At 35.7% G+C, this 20,352-nt stretch overlaps 2 long non-coding RNA genes across 2 annotated transcripts; both read right to left on the bottom strand.

The window, feature by feature from the left end:
- Positions 1 to 1,624: 1,624 nt before the first annotated feature.
- LOC121397088 lies at positions 1,625 to 7,353 on the bottom strand. Its single transcript, XR_005963438.1, has 3 exons — positions 7,326 to 7,353; positions 3,461 to 3,511; positions 1,625 to 1,682 (listed from the first exon to the last, which is right to left on the bottom strand). It is a non-coding gene; the product is annotated as an uncharacterized LOC121397088 (long non-coding RNA).
- On the bottom strand, positions 7,348 to 17,860 carry LOC121397089. The gene is made up of 3 exons (XR_005963439.1): positions 17,092 to 17,860; positions 13,335 to 13,463; positions 7,348 to 7,381 (listed from the first exon to the last, which is right to left on the bottom strand). It is a non-coding gene; the product is annotated as an uncharacterized LOC121397089 (long non-coding RNA).
- Between the last annotated feature and the right edge of the window lie 2,492 nt (positions 17,861 to 20,352).

The raw sequence follows: 20,352 nt of genomic DNA, 5'->3' as shown, positions 1-20,352 counted from the left end.
GAAACTATAAAAAGACGAGTATTTTTTGTAGTTCAAGCAAATATGAAAAAAACAAGTATATTTCTTGCAGTGCAAGCAATATAAAAACACAAAAGTTTATTTCTTGCAGTGCAAGTAACTATGAAAAACAAGTTTAAGCAAATGTGAAGAAACAAGTGTATTTCTTGCAGTGGCAAGTAAATATGAACACACACAAGTTTATTTCTTGCAGTGCACGCAAATATGAAAACAAGTGTACAGTATTTCTTGAAGTGCAAGCAAATAAAAAAAACAACCATTTTCTTGCAGTGTAGAAACAATGAAAACTGCCTGTGACACACACTAAACATTAAAGGGGAACTATTATGAATTTTTAGTGCCAAGTATAACCGAATGGCCCACAAGGAGTTTAATCACTAGTAATGAATCTCTGCAGGCAACTAAATCTCCTACAAATGCTAACCAACAGCATGGTGAATCGATGACTGAAGCATGTGTTCCTTTAGTCTTCTAAAGTCGCAAGACCAAAGCGACTCTTGGTTTGACCACCAGCGATTTACTTTATTACAAGTGGGAAAGCATTTGGAGGAAATTATCACCTGCAGAAGCAGAGATTTATGGTTGGTGATTAAACTCCCCATGGACCATTTACCTTAATAGTTTCTGTAAAAAGAAATCATTCCTTAAACATGTTTTTTAATTTTGTATTGTTGTGAAGCTCACTGAATTCATAGCTTTCTGCAATGTTCCTTCCTCACTTCTGGCAGGCTGTCAAAATCATTGTTGCAACACTCTATTACTCTTCTAATAATTGGAGTGCTTGTACTAACAAACCCTGTCTCTTTTTGTCAGCCATGCTTTGCAGAGAATCCATGTAAAGTCAATAGTAAAGGCTGTATATCTTATTAATATTGTGTAGGGCATAGTGAAAAGAAGACCCCACTGTGCTGTAAACAATATTCCTGTGTTTACATTCTCATGCACACTCCCTTGAATGCACGGCAGCACTGTGCCTTGCACAATGATTATAACACATACAGTACTTACTGATGACTTCACGAGGAATGGATGAAAAAAGAGACAGTATTTGTTAGCATAAGCACTCCTACTACTGGTTAAATAACTTGGAGAAACAATGATTTTGGCAGCTTGCCAGAAGTGAGGAAGGAATGCTGCTCTTGATGCAGTGATCTTCATCTGTTATCTTCACAATGGTAGAAAATTAAGTCCTTTTTACATAAACTATTTTTTATCTATTCAGAATTCATGATAGTTCCTCCTTAAATGAACAGAAAATATACAACAAAAGATAATAATTTTTCATATTTCTTTTTAACAGTTCTGAATGGGATACAATTGCTTGATAGGCTACAGACCAATGACTGTGCTTTAAATTTTTAATTAGACAGTGCTAAATACTGCCCCATTCATAAGAGCAGTCAATAAGAAATATAAAAATTATTATCCTTGGTTGTTTTGGCATTGACAAACAACTGAAGCTCATTGTTGCATGTGTGTGCAATTGATAAACACGATCCTCATCATGAATGAACGATATTCGTGGCCTTGGAGAAAATCCTAGAGCGGGTATATTTCCACTTCCCGTGGCAAATGCGAGGATGTGGCTGGGTTTCAGTTTTTTATAAATGCAACCTCTTCGTCTGCAAGTTGTTTACAATCTAGGATTTCAAAATAGGTTCCATCTAAAAAAAAAACAAAAAAAACAGATATTAACAAACCCGTTATCCAACAGAGAAAGAGAGAGCAAGGATATGTAACTTTTTTTTTATAAACAAATGTTTTTATTTATTTTCACAAAGTAAGCAAACACAAATAAAAAAAATAGGTAATCGAAAGTAATAGAAATTTGGAGGAGCAAAAGGGAGAAAAGTAGAGAAAAGAGTTGCCATAAAACCGTATAGGTTAACATTATTAGGTATCGCACAAAGGAAATCACTTCACCAGTTTCATTTAACAATAGTTATAAGGTGCGGAAAAACCATAGCCAAACTGCAAGCCATATTGCTTAAAGGGATGCTGTCATGGGAAAAAATAATTTTTTTCCAAATGAATCAGTTTAATAGTGCTACTCCAGCAGAATTCTGCACTGAAATCCGTTTCTCAAAAGAGAAAACAGATTTTTTTATATTCATTGAAATGCTACTTATTAGGCTAAAGTAGCATAGGGCTAATGGCATAAACCAATAGGACGCATGGCAATTAAAGGGGTCGTTCACCTTCAAACAACTAGTTGTTTTCAGAGAGATCACCAGAAATAATGACTTTTTTCCAATTACTTTCTTTTTTGTATGTGTCACTTGTTTTTTCCCAAAGTTTAAGGTGTAATTTTTCACGTTCTAAAGCAGCTCGGGAGGGGGGGTCGCCGACCCTACAAACTGTTTCTAAATTGAACAATCCGAAAACAACTGAACTGAAAAAAATGTTTGGGAAGGTGAACAACCACTTTAATATTAGTTTTCAGTTTTTATCATAAGTTGTCATAGTTAAAAAAAAAAAAACATTTGTGAAGTTCATACTTTTATGCAAGCAAAATCTACCTAGGTAACTGTTTGCTAATCATTTGTGTATTGCCATACAAGGGGCATGGCCAAAACCTTTGGTACTATGTGCTTGTGTTCAGGGGGAGCCCCTGATGAATAACTTGTATGGGGCTCAATAATTTCTGATGGTGGCCCTGAGTATCGTGAGATTATAGTGATTTATTTATAAAGCATAACAATTTACCAGATACTTTTAGTAAAAGAAAAAATGAGGAGAGCACTCAGTAAGCATGAAAGTGCTGTTTTTACTTGTTTAAGTAACCACCAGTACACATATTATATTGGGGGTTTTTGCAGGGCTGGTCCTATCAAATGTGGGGCCCAATTGGGACCATGTTGGCGGGGCCCCTAGACAAAGTGTTGCTGGCTACTGAACAGCAAGTATTTAGGAAAATAAGGGCATACAGGCACAAAATAGAAAGGAAAGGGGCAGTGCGGGGCCCCCAGAGGTGCGGGCCCAATTGGTCCAATTGGCCTAAGGCCGGCCCTGGGTGGTTGGCATTAAACAAGTAACCACAGCATTTTCATGCTTACTGAGTGCTCTCCTCATTTCTCTTTTACGTAAAGTATCATATCAGGAAAGTGGTGACCTTTGTATGAGGAAAGTTGCACTATTATCTTGAACCAAGTGGGCAGTGCATTTTTGGACACTTCAGTACTTTTAAAATTTGCATGTTGCAGGGCTGCACTGCTTCATTCAAATTAAACTACAGTCAGTGAAGCTGGATTTTCTAGACATGTTGCTAAAATTTCAAGTGATCTGGTTAGCCTAATTTAAAGACTTTGCCCATAGTTTTCAACCAACAGGTTCTTTAAATAGTGTAATTTTGTATTCCTGTAAAAAATATTTAGCTAATGGGTATGTATATTTTTTGACAGTGGGGAAATTAACATTTTGTTGGTATTCAATACACACATACCTGATTAATAGTAGAATTAACTTGGCTGGGTTTTGTTGGAAGTTGAAATGTCTAAAAAAAAAAAAAGTTATTTTATTAAGGGGCTATTTTCTGGTGGTTACGAGAAGAGATCTAATTAAATCTGCAACCAAATATTAAATTTTCACAAAATCTATTTTTTTTTTCAAATTTTCAAGTTTCACAAATAAAAAGTTTTGGAGCGAAAAAACATCATCAAATCCATTCAAAGTAATAATCATCTGCAGAGAAAAATCATTACTTACACATTACTTAAGCAGAAATATGGTGCTCATTTATAAACACTGGTTAAATTTGCAACCACTCAGTGATAAGCCATTCTCAGCCAGCTTCAGATAGAAAATAAATGCACGTCTGATTTGTCATCATTGGCTACTGCCCAGTTGCCAATTTGCCAAGTGTTCATAAAATGCCCTAAGCAGTTCCTGATTTTATACTGCACTAATGTTTGCTTACTAACTCCAACTTCCCTTAGCACTAGATTGTTTTAATTTCTATCAGTCTTTGGGCTGACCCACAATTAGACTTTTAATATGGAGTTTTTAATATGGAAACCCTTTAGTCACAGATAGGAAGAGAGGAGAAGGTGTCACCTGCCAATCAAGCTTACTGTTAGACAATATCTGTTGATCAGCCAGAAAAGAAGTGGAGTCTCACCTCTGCTCTTTAGTTTGTGCTGTTTATTGTAATGAATAGAACAATTTAAAGATAACTATACATGTGTGTGACAGATACAGTGCAGGCCAGACATGTATGCCTAAATTAATTTTGATTTGTTTTGTTGGCAGACCCTATAACACGAGATCACAGTTAGCCAATAAGTGAAGTTGTTATAAGTGAATTCTAAAAGTTATATAGAGAGAGAGTGTGTCTGTGTGTGTGAAAAAAATTTTTTGCAACGTTTAGCTGGACAGCTCAAGTGAGGAACCGAAATGTTGAAAAAAAATGTTTTTCACTTTTTTTCAAGACCTGACTGGTGCAGTCTTTTCATTGTGGTATATACACACACACACACAATATATATCTATATTTCTCTCTAGTCGGCCCTCCTGTCAGTGCAGACGTATGGGTTATGTCCAGGTTCACCTCTGGAGGCAGGACAGAAGAATTGGTTTCTTGGCCCCTCCCTCAGGATATATAGGCTGGCTCCACCTCTGTTCCCCAGTTCTTTGTCCTGTCTTGGAGGTGAAGGACAGAAATTCTTCTTCTAGTTTTATTTATTTATATTTTTTTACAACATTTGATATGGAGGCATGCAGTTCTGTCTCCCACCGATTCAAGCTGATCCCTCCTGGCTGGCATTTTGCAGTTAGTGACAGCCTTATACACACATTATGGAGGCATGCAGAGCTGTCTCCCATTGTGTCAGGATTCTTCCTCCTTACTGGCAATTAACAGTAGGTGGAGTAGATCAGACTAATTATTACTCCCCAGGGCTAGGTATGCAGTGCTACCACAGAGCCCAGTGAGAATTGTCTCAGGTACACATGGGGTTAATCCCCATGGGCAGCATGGAGAGCTACTTTGAGTCTGTTCACGGTATCCAGAGCCTTTATTACTAAAGTGCTGTGTCCCTAGGTAAGCAGAATCGCTCATTCAGTGTGGCGAACTTTCCAATACAGCGCAAGGCACTATGTCTGGTAAGCGCGCTCTGTGCAACCAGAATCCACCATCTTCCTTTTAGGTGACCGCTTCTGTTTTGGCGTGAAAGACGGAACGCAACGTTACGCAAAGTCATTACATCATAGCGCAGCACCATTTCTAGTTGCGCATCACAACAGGAGCAGTCAGCACACTGAGCTCTCATGGCCAGCGTGCAAGGCGTTTACACACAGCCTTTATTACACCAAAACTGTGCAACTATACAATTGCTACCTCTACTATGGAAAGAGCAGACTCGCTTAGGAACTTAAGAAGTCGTAAATGCAGGCTGCAAACTCTGTAAAGAAATCAACTAAGAAGCCAGCAAAATTGGTTAAATGCAGAAAATTTAGGCATACTCTGAGAAAGTCAGAATCTTTATACTGCACTGACTGTAAGCCTCTTGAGCCACCAACCCTATTTCCACAGGATATTAATCTTGACACTAACTCAGCCATACTGGAGCTACAAGGAAATGAGGAGTCCATTTCTAATGATCCAATAACTATGCAACCATTTTTCTCATGTAATACCACAACTCCCTCCTCAGGTAGGAGACTTCTTAAGAGTAGATAAAGACAGTGTTCCAACTCCTACCATAACCACAAAGAGCCACCAAACGTAAGGCTCAATACCTTCCACCTGACATGTCTGATAGTGAGGAAGGCCCTCATCTAATGTTGATGCCATTTCCTTTCATGATTCAATGTTACCAGAATCAGAGGGGGTGACTTCTGACTCAATCAGTGATTCAGAATCAGAGCAACCTACATTTGCCAAACCAGAATATTTCCAGGAAGCTCCTTAGAGAGATGATGGAGACATTAGAGATAAAAGATGAAGCCACGGCTTTCTCAAAAGTCGATAGGGTCCTAGGTGCACACCAAAATAAATCCCGGTCATTCACCATATTCAAGTCAATCACCCAAACTATTGACACTGAATGGTCACAACCAGACCGGCGATTTACCTTGAATAAAAGATTTTATGATACTTATCCAGTTCCAGAGGAACAGTGCAAAGTTTAGGATAAACCACCAAAGATTGATTATAGTGTTTCTAAACAAACTACCTTGCCAACCGAAGAAGCGGCCTTTAGAGATCCTATGGACAGGAAATCAGAGTCTTCCCTAAAAAGAGCTTACACTCAAATGGCAGCTATTCTCAGACCAGCAGCAGCAGGCCTGGCCCGCACAGCTAAACAATGGGCACAAGAGAGAGCTGAAAATCCACCGGCTTCAGCTCAGGATTTAGACAGGCACATCAGTAGACTAGATACTACCCTGTCCTTCGTAGCAGATTCAGCCCTTGAAATCGTCCGCCTGGCGGCAAAGTCTTCAGCCAATTTGGTGATGGCTCGAAGGGCCCTATGGCTTCGCCAGTGGTCAGGGGACACAGCTTCTAAAAACAAGCTGCTTTGTTTGGACCAGATCTCAAACAAATTATCACTGAAGTTACGGGTGGAAAGAGCACCTTCCTTCCAACAGGAAAAAAAGGGTGTCAAGACCAATTAAGCCCTAATGCCAACAGATCTACTGGTAGACACACATGGTCTACTCCCAACCGCAATTTTTGTTCCTTTTGTTCCCCTTACTTTCTTACCAGTAACACAAGACGGGGCAAGGCCCAATAAACAACAGTGGCAGCAACAGGGTAGACACAGAAAGCCTACCACCCCTAAAGCCACTTCAGCCTGACTGCCTCCAACAATTACCCATAGTAGGAGGGCGCCTGTCCACCTTCCTATCCTGCTGGGAAACACATGTTCTGGACAGTTGGGTACTCCAGATTATCAAAGAGGGCTACAGAATACACTTCACAAGAGGGCCGACTAGAGAAAAAGGGATTTATACTCCTAATAAATTCTTTTCTAGTAGGCCCACCCAGGCTGATTTTAGTATGGGTGTCAGGACTCTCTACTCTGTCTCTCTATCTCTATAATTCCTACTTGTGTCTATTGACCTTCCTTCATATCTTGCTGTCTCTTCATCACCTCACCAAGTTTTACAACAGAACTGGGGAAAAGAGGTGGAGCCAGCCTATATATCCTGAGGGAGGGGCCAAGAAACCAATTCTTCTGTTCTGCCTCCAAGGTGAACCTGGACATAACCCATACGTCTGCATTGACAGTTCGGGCCTACTTTATTTTTTCTATGGGGAAATACAAATAAATGTTTTGTGTTCACATATTGTAACATAAACATACCTGTTCAGTAGCAGAATTGCGGTGTCTTGTTTTGTTAAATGATGTGACCCTAGAGGCTAAAAAAAATGTTAAATATATATAGCAAAAGGACCCACAGTTCATGTACAAGGCGTCCTAATGTGGACCCAAATATTAATCAATTAAAAGTTTGATTCACTGTACATAGGGATATATATATATTTACATACAGAGCTGGCAATGGGGGGACAGTTGTCCTGGGCCTTCTGGGTTTCTGGGTTTAAAGGGGTTGTTCAACTTTGAGATAACTTTTAGAATGATGTGGAGAGTAATATTCTGAGTCATTTGCAATTGGTTTTCTTTTTTTTTATTATTTGTGGTTTTTTTGAGTTATTTAGCTTTTTATTTAGCAGCTCTTCAGTTTTGCAATTTAAGCAGTCTGGTAACTACGGTCCAAATTACCCTAGCAACCATGCAATGATTTGAACAAGAGACTGGAATATAAATAGGAGAGACCTGAGTAGAAAGATGAGTAATAAAAAGTAGCTATAAACAATACATGTAGCCTTACAGAGCATTTGTTTTTTAGTAGGAGTCATCAACGCCCATTTGAAAGCTGGAAAGAGTCAGAAAACTATAAAAAATAAATAATGAAGACCAATTGAAAAGTTGCTTAGAGTTGGCCACTCTATAACATACTAAAAGTTACCTTAAAGGTGAACCACCCCTTTAAGTAAAAACTAGGCAAGATATGGATTAAAAAGGAGAATTCAACCTGTGGGGGAAAAAAACTTTTTTTCCCACAGGTTGAATTCTCCTTTAATGTTCCTGCCTCCCTCTCCCACTGCATGTTGGGCAATGTAATTTTTGTTTAACAATTTGCCTGCTACCAAGGTTAATGTAAAACTATAATACCCAATATTTTGCTTAAATTGCAAACCAAAGAGTTGCTGAATAAAAAGCTAAATAACTAAAAATAACAAATAATAAACAATTAAATCCAATTGCAAATTGTCTCAGAATATCACGCTGAACAACCCATTTAAGACTTAAAAACCCATCACAGCAAGAGAAAAACAAAGCAAGCATAATAATATAAATGCAGTGCTATTATCTCTATAGACCTCTGTATAGCCCTTTGCACCCTTGAACCACTTCATCAGCTAACTGGATGTATGTGCATTGAATTTCAGCACCAAAATGCAAGAGTTTGTATTTTGACACCTTAAAAAAATAAATAAATAAATAAATGCCCTACTCCCTAACCCTGACTTTATAGTGCGAAACCTGCAAGGGGTGGTGTATGTCCTCTCACCTCTGCGTTTAGCTATATTTTTTGACTAATAAAAGCTTAGATGCTTCATGTTTTGCCATGAGAGTCCTGGTATCACTGGACTTGGATTGGCTAGAGGTTAATGTTTGACCCATTCTGCAGCCAATCAAATGCCTGCATGGCAGTACCAGGGCTTGAACCAGCAGCATCAAGGGAGATCGATATTAGGGAGCGGGAAAGTGCAGGAATTCCTGTCTCTGAAGTTTTTCTGCAGCTGACACTGGGGATAATTAGCATCACCTTCCACCCAAACAGTTCTATAAGAACTGCAGTAAAGAATTGTCTTAATCAAACAAATACTTTAGACAGTCCCTCAGTGCTGAAAACTTTGCAGCATCTCTCACCTTAACAGCATTAACCCTTTGCCTTGCTGTAACCAGAAATGTTTTAAGTAGATGTACACTCTGTGGATTAAACTTTGGTTCTTAAGTATTACAGGCGATAAAAAACAAGCATTTATTCTGTTATTTGTGTTCTGGGTATTGTACATTAAATTTGTAATGATTTTATTCTCTTATTTAGTGTGTTACTTATTATAGATAAGCATAGAATTAGCATTGAATTTATCCTACATTTTCTGGGGAGTCGGGGCATAATACATGAAACTGGCATGGAATTGATGTTACCCAATGTTCAGGGGGGCATTGTAAATGAAAGTGACTGGTATCAGTACCCACTGTGCTGGGGTATCATTACTCTATCACTGTATTTAATAAGTGTCCACTGCCTTTCACTATATTCTTTGGATGAATTAGCAGGTTGGTTTCAAAGGTTGAACTTGATGGGTAAATGTATTTATTCAACCTAAATTACTGTGTTACTATGTCAGTGAGCAATAAAGCACCTAAACATATTTTCTGTCAAGGATACAGTGATTTCAGTGTTGGAATATTGAAAGGTATTCCTGAAAAATACAGTTCCGACTGAACTTTGTACTGAAGTTGGTGGGAATTGTAGAGATAGTTACAGGTTATCATACTGGTGCAAATCTTACGTTTAATATATTGCCTTGTATACAGCCAACTTTAGCCTCTCCAAACAAAAAAATCAAATTCCATCTATGCATTCCGGCACCAAAATCTCCCACCTGTGCCTGCACCCACATTAACCCAGTGGTTCAGGCTGTGGGCAAGGAAGGAATCTGGCACTAGTTTAGGTCTGATTCTTGTTCAGCAGGTTTTCTGCAGGCTGAGAATCAGCTCCCTGTGGCATCTGTCTAACTTTGGTCTCACATAGGTACCTAACCTACTAATCTGCTGTCAGAGTCTTGACACATGACTAAAGAATATGGTATATTCAAGGTGCTTCATATCAGTGAGATACTGCTGGCACAGCAATCTAGTACAACAAGGACCAAATGAACAGTTAGTTCTAGGAGCATGCACATTGATGCTACTCTCCCTACTGAATGTAACAATTTCATTTTACCTTTCAATGCTAAGGGTCAGAAAGGGGACAACAATTATTCTACGTGTCACTTTATTAACCGTTACACAGAATACTGTGTAAAATAACTTTCAAGGTTAACTGTAGGTTAAACCAAAAATGCATTTGCCTCTTTCATCTGCACAGTGTGCCTGAATAGAGCATGATCATTTATTGAAGGATAAATGCTGTGGGTGATCTAAGATACTAACTAAACTACTAATCTGCTATGAGTGAGGACACATGGCTGAGAAATAAGATATAGACAAGGTATATATACAGATATTGCTGGCACAGTGATCAGGTTCTAGGCACATGCACATTACTACCTCTCCCCCACTTGAAAATGTTTCTATTTCACATTCACTCCATTTCTCAGGGTCAGAAAGGGGACAGCAGCCTTTCAGTAGAATTAGTACTAAGTATTAAAGGGGTTTTTCACCATTGATATAACTTTTAGTATGATGTAGAGAGTGATATTCTGAGACAATTTGCAATTGGTTTTCATCTTTTATTATTTGTGGTTTTTAACTTATTTAGTTTTTATTCAGCAGATCTCCAGTTTGCAGTTTCAGCAAACTGGTTGCTAGGGTCCAAATTACCCTAGCAACCATGTACTGATTTGAATAAGAGACTGGAATATGAATAGGAGAGGACCTGAATAGAAATATGAGTAATAAAACGTAGCAATAACAATTAATGTGTAGCCTTACAGAGTATTTGCTTTTAAAAGGGGTCAGCGACGCCCATTTGAAAGCTGCAAAGAGTCAGAATAAAAAGGCAAATAACTATAAAACTATAAAAAATATATAATCAAAACCAAATTAAAAGTTGCTTAGAATTGGCCATTTTATGACATACTAAAAGTTAACTTAAAGGTGAACCACCCCTTTAACGTGTACGCTAACGGTTCACAATACCTATTGGTTAAATCTAACATGCATCTGCTATAATTACGCCTTAAATAACTAGTTGTATTTAGAGTGTAATACATTATGATTAAAGGTTGCTTTGGAATCAGCACACAAGAGAAAGAAACTTGAAATTGTACTGCAAAATGTGTGAATGCTCATTTGTGTGTGTGTGTGTGTGTGTGTGTGTGTGTGTGTATATATAAATATATATATATATATATACACATTTGTGGAAAATGCTGTTGGACTCTATTATTAGAATCAACATTTTTACACCCCATTGAGGGTCAAAACGTCGATTCTAATAAAGTTTGTTTTACTGCAAAAGTCCCTAGAATGCAACAGCATTTTTCACAAATTCTATATAATACTACTGTTAGCACCAGGGCACTATCTCTATTAAAGTGTGTGCAGCAGCCTTACAGACTTTAATCAGGTCAGGTTGTGGGTCTCATATACAGCAAGTTTTACTCCTTTAAAACCTTTTTTCCTCTTTTGACTGATCAAGCATTGGGTATAAAGAAGTAAAATTTAGCTGATGAATATTTAGTAGATGAAAATTAACTAAACATTTCAATAGACCACCACTTGATAAATATTGTAATGATTGTTTGATAAATATGACTTTAAATTCCTCAAAAATGTGTATACTTATAAATGTCTGTGTTAAAAAGGAACTTTTGTGCAAATAAACTTTTTTATAAGCTTCATATCATGGAAGTAAAAAAAAATCAAAAATTATGTACTGTTTCTGAAATATTAAAGTAACTTTTCAGTATCCCCCATTTAGCAATCTCTCTTCATGCAGGCATTTGGGACAGATTTTAATTAACAGGTCTAATACATCTTTTAATTGTTTTATTTTGCCTAGAAACTGAATTATAGTTAAATAACATAACCAACACCAGTACAAACAAAAACTAGCACAATACCACACTCCAGTATAAATCCTATAGAGAGATATAATTATTTTGAAAGAGTGAGATCCAATTCATCTTCTAGGCAAACGGCATAAAACCAAGCAACACACACACACACACACACAGACATAATTTTAATTGATTATATGTATGGTTTCTAATTTCGAGAAGATAAAGCACATATACAGTTTTAATTTTTGCAATAGTTTTCCATTAAGCTAAATGCTGAGACAAGAAACAAGGTCAATTAAAACTTGGTAGCTAGTTAAAAAGATAAAAAAGAAAAAACAAGGACTGACAAAGAAACAGAGACAGAAAATAGATGGGCAAGGTGATAGGCAAAAGCTAGCAGTGACTTTCAATCAAGTTCTCTATTGTACGTATATGCCAATGCAAAAATCACAGACTGGAGTTCTAACAATAATTAAATAAAACTGAAACTGCAATGTTTGATAAGCTCAATTAAAATAGCTTGAAAATAAATTCTCCACTGGATAGATATATAGATGATAGATAGACAGATAGATGCAGAAAACGAATAAAAAAATCACACAGACTTAAGCATTAAAGGTGTGCTTCTTCAACTTTGAGATAACTTTTAATATGATGTAGAGTGTTATTCTGAGACAATTTGTAATTTGTTTTTATTTTTTATTATTTGTGGTTTTTGAGTTATTTAACTTTTTATTCAGCAGCTCTGCAATTTGCATTTTAAGCAATTCGGTTGCTAGGGTGCAAATTCCCCTAGCAACCATGCACTAGTTTGAATAATAGACTGGAATATGAAAAGGAACGAAGCTGAATTGAAAGATCAGGAATAGAAAGTAATATATTTGTAGAATGAATAGAAAGTAATATATATATATATATATATATATATATATATATATATATATATATATATATATATATATATATATATATACATAAAGATTTATAAATATATATATATATATATATACTCCCTGTGAGTGCCTGCTTTATGGTCTACATATTCTACATATTCTTTATCATGGCACCCGGGAAAAAACCTAAACGGTGTGCACCTTGGATTTGGGAATATATATATATATAGAGAGAGAGATGCAGAGAATAATCACATAAACTTAAGCTCAAGCATTAACAACCCCCTATAAAAGAATCTGCAGTGCTTTTAGAGCTAATATAAATTAAGAATTGGAATTGTACTGTTTGAGTTAAGATAAAATGCAGTTTAAATGGGGAGACAAGAATCAAAAAACAAATTTAAATTCTGCAACTGCTATTGAACAATAATTCAAATAAAAGCTGGAATATGCAAATGTAATGATGACAGTAAAATTTCCCAATTATAAAAAACAAGCTAAACAAGTCTGAAAAAAGCAAGTTGTGCAAATTTTAAGATGTACACCTTACAGCAAGATACCCATATGTTGGTATACACCACTAGAGAGATGAATAGAATCACTGTCAGACTTACCCCAGTGTTGGAGCTTGTAGAGGACCAATTCTCAACTATTTTTGAAAGGTTCAAAATGCTGTCAGCTAATAGCTTCACATTAATACCCCTAGGATCCATTCTGGAGAGCATGTGCTAGAAAATGGCAACCTCAGGGGAGTGGCAAGAAGTTGCAGGATCAGAAAAAAAATGAAACCTAATATTATTGGCCAAATAACTGTTGCTATTTGAAAGGTGAATGAATAGATAAATGGACTTCAGTTAAAGAGTGCTTGTTATTGGTTAAGAAGTATGCTTGCATCTCATTGGTTCACTAATTTGACTGACAGAAATTCACAAAATAGTTATCTGGATCTAAAAAATATCTGTTTTGTCTGTTTTATCTGTTTTGTCTAACTTAACTATTTTGTAATGTTAAACTGGTAAATCAGAGACATTATTTTTAACATCATTCATTCTGTAAAGTGCCTTTACACTTCACTGGTTCTGTTTTATGGATTTTATAACTTTCAAAGACACAGACACATGGATTTGACTTTTTAGAACTAATTCTCTATTTCTCCTGCATGGCAAAGCAAAAATCACATAGATTTCTATTCTCTGATAAAAATTAACTTCTATGACTGGAACGGCATTGTTTTCTTAGAGTTAGGATGCAGCTTAATGCAGCTAGAAACTAGCTCAATTAAAAGATTTCAAAAAGATTTCAAAAAGATTTCAAAAAGATTTCAAAAAGATTTCAAAAAGATTTCAAAAATAAACTCTCCAGATGAAAGACATATATAGAGAGAGAGAGCAAGTGAGAGAGAGAGATTATAAATGATAGATAGCTGATGATCTTGGGAAAAAAAACTGCACCATTTGATAGAGAGAAAATATAGTTAATACATAGAGAAATAGAGAGAAAATAGAGATACATAGACAGAGATAAACATATAGACAAGATATAGACAAGGAAAAAACAAAGCAAAAAAACACAGACATAGATGTTCTACGGGTTAAAGTAGACAAGTAGAAAGTAAAAATCACAAATACTGAAGCTGTGACAAACATCAACAGAATAAGGAGCTCTAAACAAGCTTTCACAGTGGTGGCAAAAAAGGCTACCTCAGTAAAAAACATTCTGCTGTTTTTCTACAGGCCATTGCTCCTGAAGAAACTGCACCAGACAAAGAAATATACAGATATATAATGAAGTAGGGGGGAATAGATAGATAATAAATAGTTAGATGATGGCAAAGCAAAAACACTAAAGATGTGACAAACATTAACAGCTTAAAAAAACTAAACAAACTTTCACAACCTCGATGACTGCAAGTGCATTGTTTGAGCTAAAGGGGAAGTTCACCTTTAATTGAAATTTTAATATGTTTTAGAATGGCTTATTCTAAGGCAACAGTTGCTCTCCGTTGCTTTTTTTATGGTTTTTAAATTATTTGCCTTCTGCTGACTCTTTACAGCTTCAAACAGGGGTCACCGACCCCACCTAAAACACAAATGTCCTGTAAGGCTACAAACTTGTCATTGCTACTTTTTATTACTCATCTATTTTGGCCCTCACTTATTCATATTCCTGTCTCTAATTCAAATTAATGCATAGTTGCTAGGGTAATTTGGACCCTAGCAACCATATTGCTGAAATTGCAAACTGGAGAGTTGTTGAATAAAGCAAAAAAACTACAAATAATAAAAAATGAAAACCAATTGCAAATTGTCTCAGAATATGACTCTCTACTTAATGTAAAACTTGATTTATAGGTGAACAACCCCTTTAAAGGACAAGTAAAGCATGTTTCACTATGAGGTTGCTATATTAGATGATAAATATGATAGATAATAGATGAGAGTGAGAGAGGATTGCTATATTAGATGATAGATAGATAGATAGATAGATAGATAGATAGATGAGAGAAAGAGAGAGAATTGCTATATTAAATGATAGATAGATAGAAGAGAGTGAGAGAGAAAGAGGGAGAGGATAGATAGATGCTAGATATATAGTATTGGTATATACAGGTATGGGACCTGTTATCCAGAATGCTCGGGACCTGGGGTTTTCCGGATAACGGATCTTTCCGTAATTTGGGTCTTCATGCCTTAAGTCTACTAGAAATTAATTTAAACATTAAATAAACCCAATAGGTTGGTTTTGCTTCCAATAAGGATTAATTATATCTTAGTTGGGATCAAGTACATGCTACTGTTTTATTATTACAGAGAAAAAGGAAATCATTTTTGAAAATTTGGATTATTTGTATAAAATGGAGTCTATGGGAGATAGCCATTCCATAATTCGGTGCTTTCTAGATATCGGGTTTCCGGATAAGGGATCCTATACCTGTACTATACTATAGGGATAGGGACCCCTGAATTAAGAGATAAATAAATAGCATGTTTTTATCCTTTTTAAGTTAGCTGGCCAGTCAATTATGGATTGTATGCTTATTATTAATTGAAGTGGTTTTTAAATTATTTGCCTTCTGCTGACTCTTTACAGCTTCAAACAGGGGTCACCGACCCCACCTAAAACACAAGTGTCCTGTAAGGCTACAAACTTGTCATTGCTACTTTTTATTACTCATCTATTTTGGCCCTCACTTATTCATATTCCTGTCTCTAATTCAAATTAATGCATGGTTGCTAGGGTAATTTGGACCCTAGCAACCATATTGCTGAAATTGCAAACTGGAGAGTTGTTGAATAAAGCAAAAAAACTACAAATAATAAAAAATGAAAACCAATTGCAAATTGTTTCAGAATATGACCCTCTACTTAATGTAAAACTTGATTTATAGGTGAACAACCCCTTTAAAGGATAAGTAAAGCATGTTTCACTATGAGGTTGCTATATTAGATGATAAATATTATAGATAATAGATGAGAGTGAGAGAGGATTGCTATATTAGATGATAGATAGATAGATAGATAGATAATAGATAGACAGATAGATAGATAGATAGATAGAGAGAAAGAGAGAGAATTGCTATATTAAATGATAGATAGAAGAGAGTGAGAGACAGAAAGAGGGAGAGGATAGATATATTAGATGCTAGATATATAGTATTGGTATATACAGGTATGGGACCTGTTATCCAGAATGCTCGGGACCTGGGGTTTTCTGGATAACGGATCTTTCCGTAATTTGGGTCTTCATGCCTTAAGTCTACTAGAAATTAATTTAAACATTAAATAAACCCAATAGGTTGGTTTTGCTTCCAATAAGGATTAATTATATCTTAGTTGGGATCAAGTACATGCTACTGTTTTATTATTACAGAGAAAAAGGAAATCATTTTTAAAAATTTGGATTATTTGGGTAAAATGGAGTCTATGGGAGACAGCCATTCCATAATTCGGAGCTTTCTGGATATCGGGTTTCCGGATAAGGGATCCAATACCTGTACTATACTATAGGGATAGGGACCCCTGAATTAAGAGATAAATAAATAGCATGTTTTTATCCTTTTTAAGTTAGCTGGCCAGTCAATTATGGATTGTATGCTTATTATTAATTGAAGTAGTAAAAAATAGAAGCTAAATAAGTCTGAAAAGCAAGTTGTGCAAATTTTAAGATGTACACCTTACAGCAAGATACCCATATGTTGGTATACACCACTAGAGAGATGAATAGAATCACTGTCAGACTTACCCCAGTGTTGGAGCTTGTAGAGGACCAATTCTCAACTATTTTTGAAAGGTTCAAAATGCTGTCAGCTAATAGCTTCACATTAATACCCCTAGGATCCATTCTGGAGAGCATGTGCTAGAAAATGGCAACCTCAGGGGAGTGGAAACATGGCAAGAAGCTGCAGGATCAGAAAAAAAAGTGAAACCTAATATTATTGGCCAAATAACTGTTGCTATTTGAAAGGTGAATTAATAGATAAATGGACTTCAGTTAAAGAGTGCTTGTTATTGGTTAAGAAGTATGCTTGCATCTCATTGGTTCACTAATTTGACTGACAGAAATGTTTCACAGAATAGATAATCTGAAAATATCTGTTTTGTCTGTTTTATCTGTTTTGTCTAACTTAACTATTGTGTTGATATTGGTTTTGTTGAACTTGTGTTAATTTGTTGATATTATGGATTCTGTGATAGGTTATATTCCTTTCTGTAATAAGCATCTATTTTGTCACTTCAAACTGGTAAATTATAGTGAGATATCAATTGTGTGGATTCACATATGATAGCCGCTTACAACATTATATATTTTGTTCTAGTTTTTTTTACATAATTCATCTTGTAGTTACCTTTACACATCACTAGTTTTGTTACATGGATTTTATACATTTGAGAAACAAAATACAGTGTGAAAGACAAAATGCTTGTTTACAATACTTTGATATCCTATTTGTACAGAAATCAGATTTTGTTCTCATTTTTGACTAAACATACTGCTTTTGTATATTTTCTACCAAAATATCTGACCACAGTTATATATGTATCCTGGTAAAATGTATTTTGTGCCTCAACTATATTGAAGTTATTTTTGCAGACAGAATGTACTTTTTGTCAACATAATGTACATGGGACAAACGGCACCCCATACTTGCTACATTGCAGGTCTCCAGAAGGGCTACATGCTTATATGTTAGGGAAACATTTTTCTGTTAGAACAAAGAAAAACAAGAATAAGGGTGAATGCATAAAAGGCTTGAGAGTGGAATTAAAAGAATGGTTCATGGATGCCAGGAATAGTTAAGAAGCAATGACAAGAAGTAGAAAATTTCAGTAAACCCCAGAAAAGACAGAACCTTAATTGTATGATCTTTTTCTGACAGATAGCCAGTGGGCAGATGGGCAGACCAGATGGGCGGAAAGCAGGGGTGATTTTAGGCCGGGTCATGCAGGGTTGACAACACTGTTCCTTTTCTTAAATGACCATTAACTTACAGTTGACAGTTGGCAATTTAATTAAATGTGACCCTTGAATGTGACTACTTTACAGGTTAGAAAATCAGCTACGGACATTAAGCTCTACTCCTATGTTTTTATGTATTTTGCATGTTAAAAAAAAGCTATGGCTATATGATGGGCTACATATGTTTTTCTAAGTTTAAAAGTCACAATTGTTTCTGACCGTAGAAAACATTAAGGGGCCTATTTCGGAAGCCTCAATTTTTTTTCTGGTCGAGTTTTTTAGTGGGAAACTTGCATTTTCAGAGAAATTTTTTTTATAGATTTATAATGCTCCAAAGATGCTAAAAATCCAAATACTCCAGCTAAAACCTGTCGAGGGCATGTAGAAGTCAATGTCAGATGTCCCTTTAACAATTTGAAGATATTGTGATCTGCGCTGGGTTTCATATGATGTTCCAAAAAATTCAGGGTTTTCAAACAACAAAAATTGAGGAATTGGAGCTCAAGTCCAAAGAAGTCATACGATTTGAATTTTCGTTAGATTTAATCAAGACTTTTCCCACACCAAATGAATTAAATTCATGGATGGAAGTTAGGTAGATTTTGTTTTAATAAAAAAACAAGATACATTTGAGTTTTAGCAAATACCCCCCTAGATGGAATACAGAAAATAAATGATTGTTTCCTTTTAAAGGATACATATCATTTTTTGTTTGGTGTATTTCATCATCATTTGATAAGATACGCAGTGCTATGTATTTGTATTTCACAGGTTTTAATCTAAAAGAGACAATCTGGTGAAATTTCACTAACATTTCCAAGTGCCTTACAGTTTACATTTGTAGTTCAAACTATAGGAGGATTGAACCAGACCAGCCCCAATGACTGAACTGCTCTCCCTGCTCAACCATGTCAGAGTGTCTGGCACTGTAAGGGCAGCTGGGCTGTGGGGTGGCTTAGGGAGGATTTTTATAAAAGGATTTATATGGTCCTCCTCATTTATTAATAATAGGGACTCCTTGCTATCAATTTTAGGAGCACATAAATATTGTATTGTATTGTATTCAATTTTTTGTCATTGCCGTTTAATTAATATTAATATATATTTAGATATGCACTTTCACCCAAACTTCCACCAGCTTCTTGACAAACTAGTTCAAAGTGTGAATAGAAGTTAAACCAATGCATTTCTCAAAACAGATTTTTTTTTTTGCCATGAATGCCCTTTTTATTGTTTTGACATTTGCTCTTTCACTTCAAAGTTCAAATAAGTCAGAATGTTACTGATGATTTGTGATTAAAACAGGCCACTTATCACTGACCATCACCCATGGGTGCATTTAAGCAACAATCACAGGCCAGGGTCTACTTACGGTGTTCCAGCTAAAGTCAATCTATGAATGTATGTATTTCTAAATGTACAGTATATATCATTACTAGTGGAAAGCCATCTGTTACAATTCTTGGGACTTTGATCTGTAGCTGCCCCGTGTGTTTTAACAGAGTATTCTATACATCTAGGCATTACAAGTCTGCTGACTGATGGTATCAATTCCATTTAAATAAATTGCAGTGAGCTACAAGAATTCAAACAATAATCTATTTGCTAAGGGGCTATAATATTCTCATCACTTTTTGTCAGTGTTTGAAATTGACAAGAAAGTACAGTTAACAATAAGCAAATTCAAAATAAAAAAAAGTATGTTTACATATGCATTGCCATCAGTCATGACTATTTGAAAATTATATCTAATCAGCTGAATTTTTTATTTCTAGCAAGTTGTTTAAAATGTGATTCTGTTCAAATCAATCAGCTACTGTCCACATATCCCACTAAATTTTGCATGATTATAATATTTAACAGCAATACCCTAAAGAAACATGTGCTTGGTTCCTGCATGTTTATGCACAGTGTACAGTATGAACATAATTTACAGATCTAAAATGTAGTTATTTTTATTTCTTAAGGCTAATATAAAGAAGGCCAACTGCTACTGCATGCAAATAATATTTAGACCTAAAGGCCTCAGCATTTCTATGCCCCCATCAAAAAACAGATCTACCAAATGTTTTTCCTACATAAAAATTAAAAACATTACAATATGCTTGTTCCTTGTTATGTAGCACCCTGAAAGTCCCAGATCAGTAATGTATGGACTTAATAGCCTTACATGAA

Source organism: Xenopus laevis, chromosome 8L (genome assembly GCF_017654675.1).
Source record: "Xenopus laevis strain J_2021 chromosome 8L, Xenopus_laevis_v10.1, whole genome shotgun sequence".
NCBI classification, from domain to species: Eukaryota; Metazoa; Chordata; class Amphibia; order Anura; family Pipidae; genus Xenopus; species Xenopus laevis.
The sequence above is the reverse complement of the archived record's forward strand: the minus strand, read 5'-3'. Positions and strand labels throughout refer to the sequence as shown.